The following is a 6158-nucleotide window of genomic DNA, read 5'->3' as shown; positions in this document are numbered from 1 at the left end:
TCTTTCTTTCTTTCTTTCTTTCTTTCTTTCTTTCTTTCTTCCTTCCTTCCTTCCTTCCTTCCTTTCTTTCTTTCTTTCTTTCTTTCTTTCTTTCTCTTTCTTTCCTTCTCTTTCTTCCTTCCTTTATTTTCTTTTTCTTTTTCTCTTTTTTAATTAAAAACAAAACAAAACCTCAAGAACTTAGGCCACAGGCATGCGCTACTATACCCAGCAAACAACTGTTTGAATGCATGCAGGGGGTTTGCTGTTTCGCTTTTGTTTCTCAGGACTGAACCTAAAACAACAGATGAGCAAACTACAAACTGAAAGGCCAGAAACCCATAGAGAGTGGTAGCACATATCTGTAATCTTAGCGTTTGTGACGTGGAGGCAGGAAGGCTGGGAGTTCAAGGGCATCTTCCAAGCTGAGGTCTATCTGGTCTACTAGAGACCTTGTCTCAAACAACACACCAATCAAGCCCAAACAACAATGGAAATCCTACCACCACCACCAGCAACCAGTCTCCCCAAAGGCCCATCGCAGACATACCCATCTCTTATTAACAAGCTTTTTATTTTTTTTCATCAGGCCATGCATTTTAGCTCCGTGATCAAGTAACCACAAAAGGAAAGGAAAGCCATGTTATCTCAGGCATCACTTGCTTTCTGTTTACTTCTGCTGATGTGTATAGTCTTACCACTGGTACTTGCTTTATTCCTGTGATGTACCAAGAAACACTGATAATTATTTGTAGAAAGTTTATATGTCTGTCCCTATGAGGAAGTAGTATTTTATCACTGACATTGTCTGGAGGTGTGGGAACTAGATATAATAAAAGGAATGTTACTCTTAGTTTTAAAAATTGTTTTGAGGGCTGGAGAGATGGCTCAGTGGGTAAGAGCCATCTCTGCTCTTCCAAAGGTCTTGAGTTCAAATCCCAGCAACCACATGGTAGCTCACAACCATCCATAACGAGATCTGATGCCCTCTTCTGGAGTGTCTGAAGACAGCTACAGTGTACTTACATATAATAAATAAATAAATCTTAAAAATATTAAATTGTTTTGAAATTCCTACTAACAGCAGAAATCACCAAAATCCTTGACTGCCTACTGCCCTCACCAGGACACCAGGGTGGCTCATTCCTGCTGCCTCCCTGCTTGGAACACTCTGGTTTGCATACTTGTATGAAGTAAGACTTGGGAGTAAGGTCACCTTTGCAGCATGGAGCAGTTTGCATGCATCTGAACTCAAATCACACTCCAGCAACACAATCTTCTCTGTATTGGATGACAAAAGCCTGACCATTCTTTGCCTGGCCAGACCCCATGAATGCAACCATCCTTTAATTCATAGGCTAATTCTCAGAGTGTTGCTATAGTACCCAGTTCCAGGCTGCCCCCCTGCTGTGGGCGACTTTCTCTCCTTGTCTGTCAGAGTACCCCTGTCTGTTTTCCGTGGTACTCAATACTCTTCCTGATCTACCAGAACAAAAAGGGATTCAACCTCAAGTTCTGTTTGAAGGATCACAGGGCTGGACCACATTTATGCCATCATCCAGATGCAAGTAACACTCCTGCCTCCTGCTCACAAAATTAGGTTGTGGCTGTCACCCTGCCAGCCGCTACACTGAGATTGCTAAAGTGTATTGTTTCCTCCCAGGCCACAGAGGAGGACCCTACAGGCCTTCTTCCAACATAAATCACCAGCTGTTCAGCTATACTGCAAAACTATAGAGAATCCCAAAGTGAAGACTGCTTGGCCATTTTCAGTCTGTGTACCAACAGAGGCAGTCAGATGGGCTTTGACTACAGGCCAGACTGTTGCTAGTTGTCTAGGGAAAATGCGGAGCTGGTCTAGATTGCATTTAAGATCGCCAGCCACTTAAAATTCCAGTGATATCCATTATTCCAAATGAAGAGAACATACCAGAAAGCCTGGAACAGAAGCGTGGTGTTTGAATAAGGAATAGCTGACACCAGCACATAGATGTGGCACTCTTGAGATGTATTGGGGACATGGCTTGTTGGAGTGGGTGTGGCCTTCTTGGCGGAAGTGTGTCACTGTGGGCATGTCCAGTGTTTCTCTTCCTGCTACCTTCTCATCTGGATGTAGCACTCTCAGCTACTGTCTAGTACTATTTCTGCCTCCCCGTCATGGTTACAATGGACTAAACCTCTGAAACTGTAAATGAGCTTCACTTAAATGCTTTCTTTCATAAGAGTTGTGGTCTTGGTGTCTAGTCACAATAATAGAACAATGACTTAAGACAAGGAGAAAGGAAGAAATTTCCTGGACCCCACTTGTTTTTTTGTGTGAGTGTTGCGTCTGCATATGTGTCTGTACCCAGTATCCAAGCTTAGTGCCCACAGTGGCCAAGAAAGGGTGTCAGATCCTGAGATGAATTATAGACAATTGATGCTGGGAATTGAACCCAAGTCCTCTGGAAGATCGGTCTATGTAACCCTGGTAGGATGTAACTTGCTGTGTAGACAGACCACTGTACTCTACACCTGTGTGGGTCTTATTCCTGCCTCCCAGGTGGAACTCTACTCTCTAAATGAAGCACGGAAAACAGAGCTAGGGAGTGAAGGGTTGTCCACAACTGTAAACACAATAGCTTCTCAAGACTACAGCTTCTGGGCTGGAGATGGAGCTCAGCAGTAGAGCTTGTGCCTACCATGCACAAAGCTTTAGGTTCCAACTTTTGCACCCTGAAAAAAAAAAAGAAAGAAAGAAAGCAGAGGGTGGGGGGGGGGAGTGCTCTGCAACTTTTCTAACTTCTGTAAATTGTCTTCTTAGTTTTTGTGTTTTGATGCTTAGGGTGGAACCCATAACGGCGTCTAGACCCAAGAGGGAATTTATGCCTACCTAACCCAGATCTTGGCTGTTGCTTTTTGTTTGTTTGGGTTTCTGTTCTGTTTTGTTTATTTGCTTGAGACGAAGTTGCCTTAGCTTAGGCAAACTTGGAGCCTATGGCAGTGCTCCGGCTTTAGACTTCCAAGTGGGGAGTAAAGGCTGGCTGGGCTCCGACCTGTCCCCCGCACCCCCCAGCACACACTGATGCACCTAAGCGGCTTTATCTGCCCAAATACCAAATGCAAGAGTGATAGAAAACTCTCCCCATCCCACCCATCCCCATTCCCCCGGCACATCCCACCCAGGAGAACCCAGCCTCTCAGAGCCCATCTTACCCATAGCTCAGAATAGAATTGAAAGTGAGTGTGAGAAGTAAAGGTTTAGAGAGCTAGTTTTGGACCTTGAATTTGGACCTTGAACCTCTCCTTACCTTAGATTTTTGATTTATAAAATAATGAATTTTTTAATGCCCTTTAAAAAGCTATTCTAAGGACTAACTGAAGTAATAAATATGAAGTATGTGATAAGATGTTAGGCTCGTAGTTTGGGTGTTACCTGAGTGCGCTGGTTTCTCTGACTTTCCAGCAAGTGCTAGGAGAGAGGAGGATTTCAGGAAAGGCCTCTCCAGGAGATGAGCTTTGAGCCAAACCCTAAATGACCCAGTGAGCAAGCAGGGTGTGAGGCCCTAAGAAATGGCTAATAGGAGAAGTAGAGGGAGTGGTGAGACTAGGCCCTGCCACCACCAGTCACTGCAGGAGACTGGCAATGTAGCTAAAGGGCCATTGACAGGGAAGGCAGTGTGGTCACCTAGCTGGATGGGGCCTCTGTCAGGAGGGAACTTGCCAACCAGAGCAAGCCTGCGTTGCATTGGAGATAAGATGGGAAACCATGTTCTGTGGTATGCGTCTGTCATACAATTGCAAGGCCTTCCTGAGCAACTCCTGTTACCTGAAATAAAAGAGTTTTAAAGACTAAGGGTAGGAGATACAGCTCAGTGCCTACTACTTGTCTACTGTGTACAAGGCTCTAGATTCAATACCCAGTATTGAAAATGGGAAAAAAAAGAAAGAAAGAAAGAAAGCTGCTGAAAACTGAGCAGGGTAATGGGTGGCAGCCATCTTGAAAGCATGGTTTATTTTAAGGTTGAGGTTGATTGTTGCGTTGACTGAGCTATGTATGGGGTGGTGTGGGATTCTGACTGCTGGTGAATCCTAACACCATTAAAGGAAATGGGGGCAATAGAGGAAAGATGGGGATGGGGGATGGGCGTTGGACTAGAAATGATCTTCAGGTCTTTCAGTGGAAATGTCCAGGGCCATTGGAGAGTTTGGTCTGCAGCTCCAGGGAGAGGTGGAAAGGCTGAGGTGAAGGTGTGACTGCTCGGTGGTTCTGTCATATTTAGAGCAATAGAAGGGAGTGGAGTGCTGTAAGGAAGACTGGATTCAGAAGAGGGCTGGAAAAGAAACAACCTGCTAGAAAGTGGAAAAATGAGAACGTCATGCTAGAGTCCCTAAAACTAGCTTCCTCCAGAAAGTCTGAGCAACTGCAAAGAAGCCCCCCATGATAGCCCAGGGACACTAGATTTCAAACCTATAGCCCAGTGGCTTTGGATCTGTTAGGTAGTGGTCAGTGGTAACCCTGATACAGCAGTTTGTGGGTATTGAGAAAATCCTGGTTGGGAGAGGTTTAAAAGAACAATAGGAATAGAAAGTCTAATTGTAGGGCTGGAGGGATGAATCAGTGGTTAAGAGCACTTGTTCTCAAAGAGGACCTGGGTTTGATTCCCAGCTGTATGTAAGCCCAAATCCTTGGTCCCAGAGATCTGATGCCTTTCTCTGTGGACACCAGGCACACTTGTGGTACACAGACATACATGTGAGCAAAACACTCATACACATAAAATAAATAAATCTTTTTTTTTTTTCTTTTTTCGAGACAGGGTTTCTCTGTGTAGCCTGGCTATCCTGAAACTCACTCTGCAGAGCAGACTGGCCTCGAACTCAGAATCTGCCTGCCTCTGCCTCCCAAGTGCTGGGATTTTAGGCGTGCGCCACCATCGCCTGGCTCTGCTCAGCAGCCTTAAGCAGGTTCCCAGAACAGTTGATAGTGTCTAGCCCTTTGGAGGGTAGAAATCTGAAGGCAAGCAATGAGACCAGATGGTCTGTCTAACTTTCCAAATCTAGCCACACTCTGAAGTGCTAAGGACCAGGCTTTTTAACATTCATTTCAGGGTGGGGGACACAATTCAGTTCATATAACCATGCAATCCTTTTAAGATTTATTTTTATTTTAGGTGTGTGAGTGTTTGCCTGCAGGTAGGTGTGAGCACCGTGTGTGTGCCTGGTGCCCATGAGAACCACAAGAGTGTGTCAGATCCCCTGGACAGTTGCAAGATGATACGTGGGTACTTCTACACGAGCAGCATGTGCTCTTCACCACGGAGCCTTCTCTCTAGCTCCACCAAATCCTTATAAAGGAACTTCTGAGCCAGGCATGGTGGTATGCACCCGTACCCTCGGGAAGTAGAGGCAAGAGGACCAAAGGCTGGAGGCAACCACAGCTACATAGAGTTAGAGGCCTGGCTGGGGTATCTGAGACTGTCCCAAAACAAAAACAAAAGTGAAGAAAAAGAATGCTAGAGAGGAGAGATCCAGGCAGCTAGAGGGGAGTGGGAGGCAGGGACATTTTGGTCTCATCTCGGATTTCTATTAGGGGAGAAATGACACCCAGGTATTACTGAAGAGAAAGGTGTCACAGAGAAGCTGAGACTGGCTGGAGAACAGATGGGGTAATCGTAGCAAGGCCTACCTGAGAAGGGATGGCATCAAGAGGTGTTAAATGACTTAGTCGTGTCACATAACCTGTGAGTCACTGGGGCCTATGCTTGACCCCAGGAATTCTCATTCTGCAACTGTTGAGAGCCATCAAACTACATTTTAATCCTCTCTTTGAGAGGGACTGATCAGAATTCTCCTTCAGGATCCAGAGAAGGAAACCTGTTCACATATCAAATGACAGCTGCCCTGGCGGCCTATATATTCGATACTGAAGGCTCGTGAGGTCAGTGAGTTCATGACAGGGAACAGGGAGGAAAAGATAGGCTTGTCTGACAAACTAAAACACCTTAGAGACCAGGTCTAAAGGTTAAATATTTTGAAACTATGACCAGCCTTGGCCTATTTGTTTGAACTGAGCTTAGTTAACTTGATGGTGAACTTGGCAGGTCTCCCATGGTGGTTTCAGAGGGTTACATCATGGGATTTCCATATGCAGATCATATCCTCTCTTGGTGCCAAGGAATATGTGACTTTTCGATGTT

The sequence above is a fragment of the Mus pahari genome, chromosome 22 (genome assembly GCF_900095145.1).
Source record: "Mus pahari chromosome 22, PAHARI_EIJ_v1.1, whole genome shotgun sequence".
In the NCBI taxonomy this organism is placed as follows: Eukaryota; Metazoa; Chordata; class Mammalia; order Rodentia; family Muridae; genus Mus; species Mus pahari.
Note: the sequence above shows the minus strand (reverse complement) of the source record.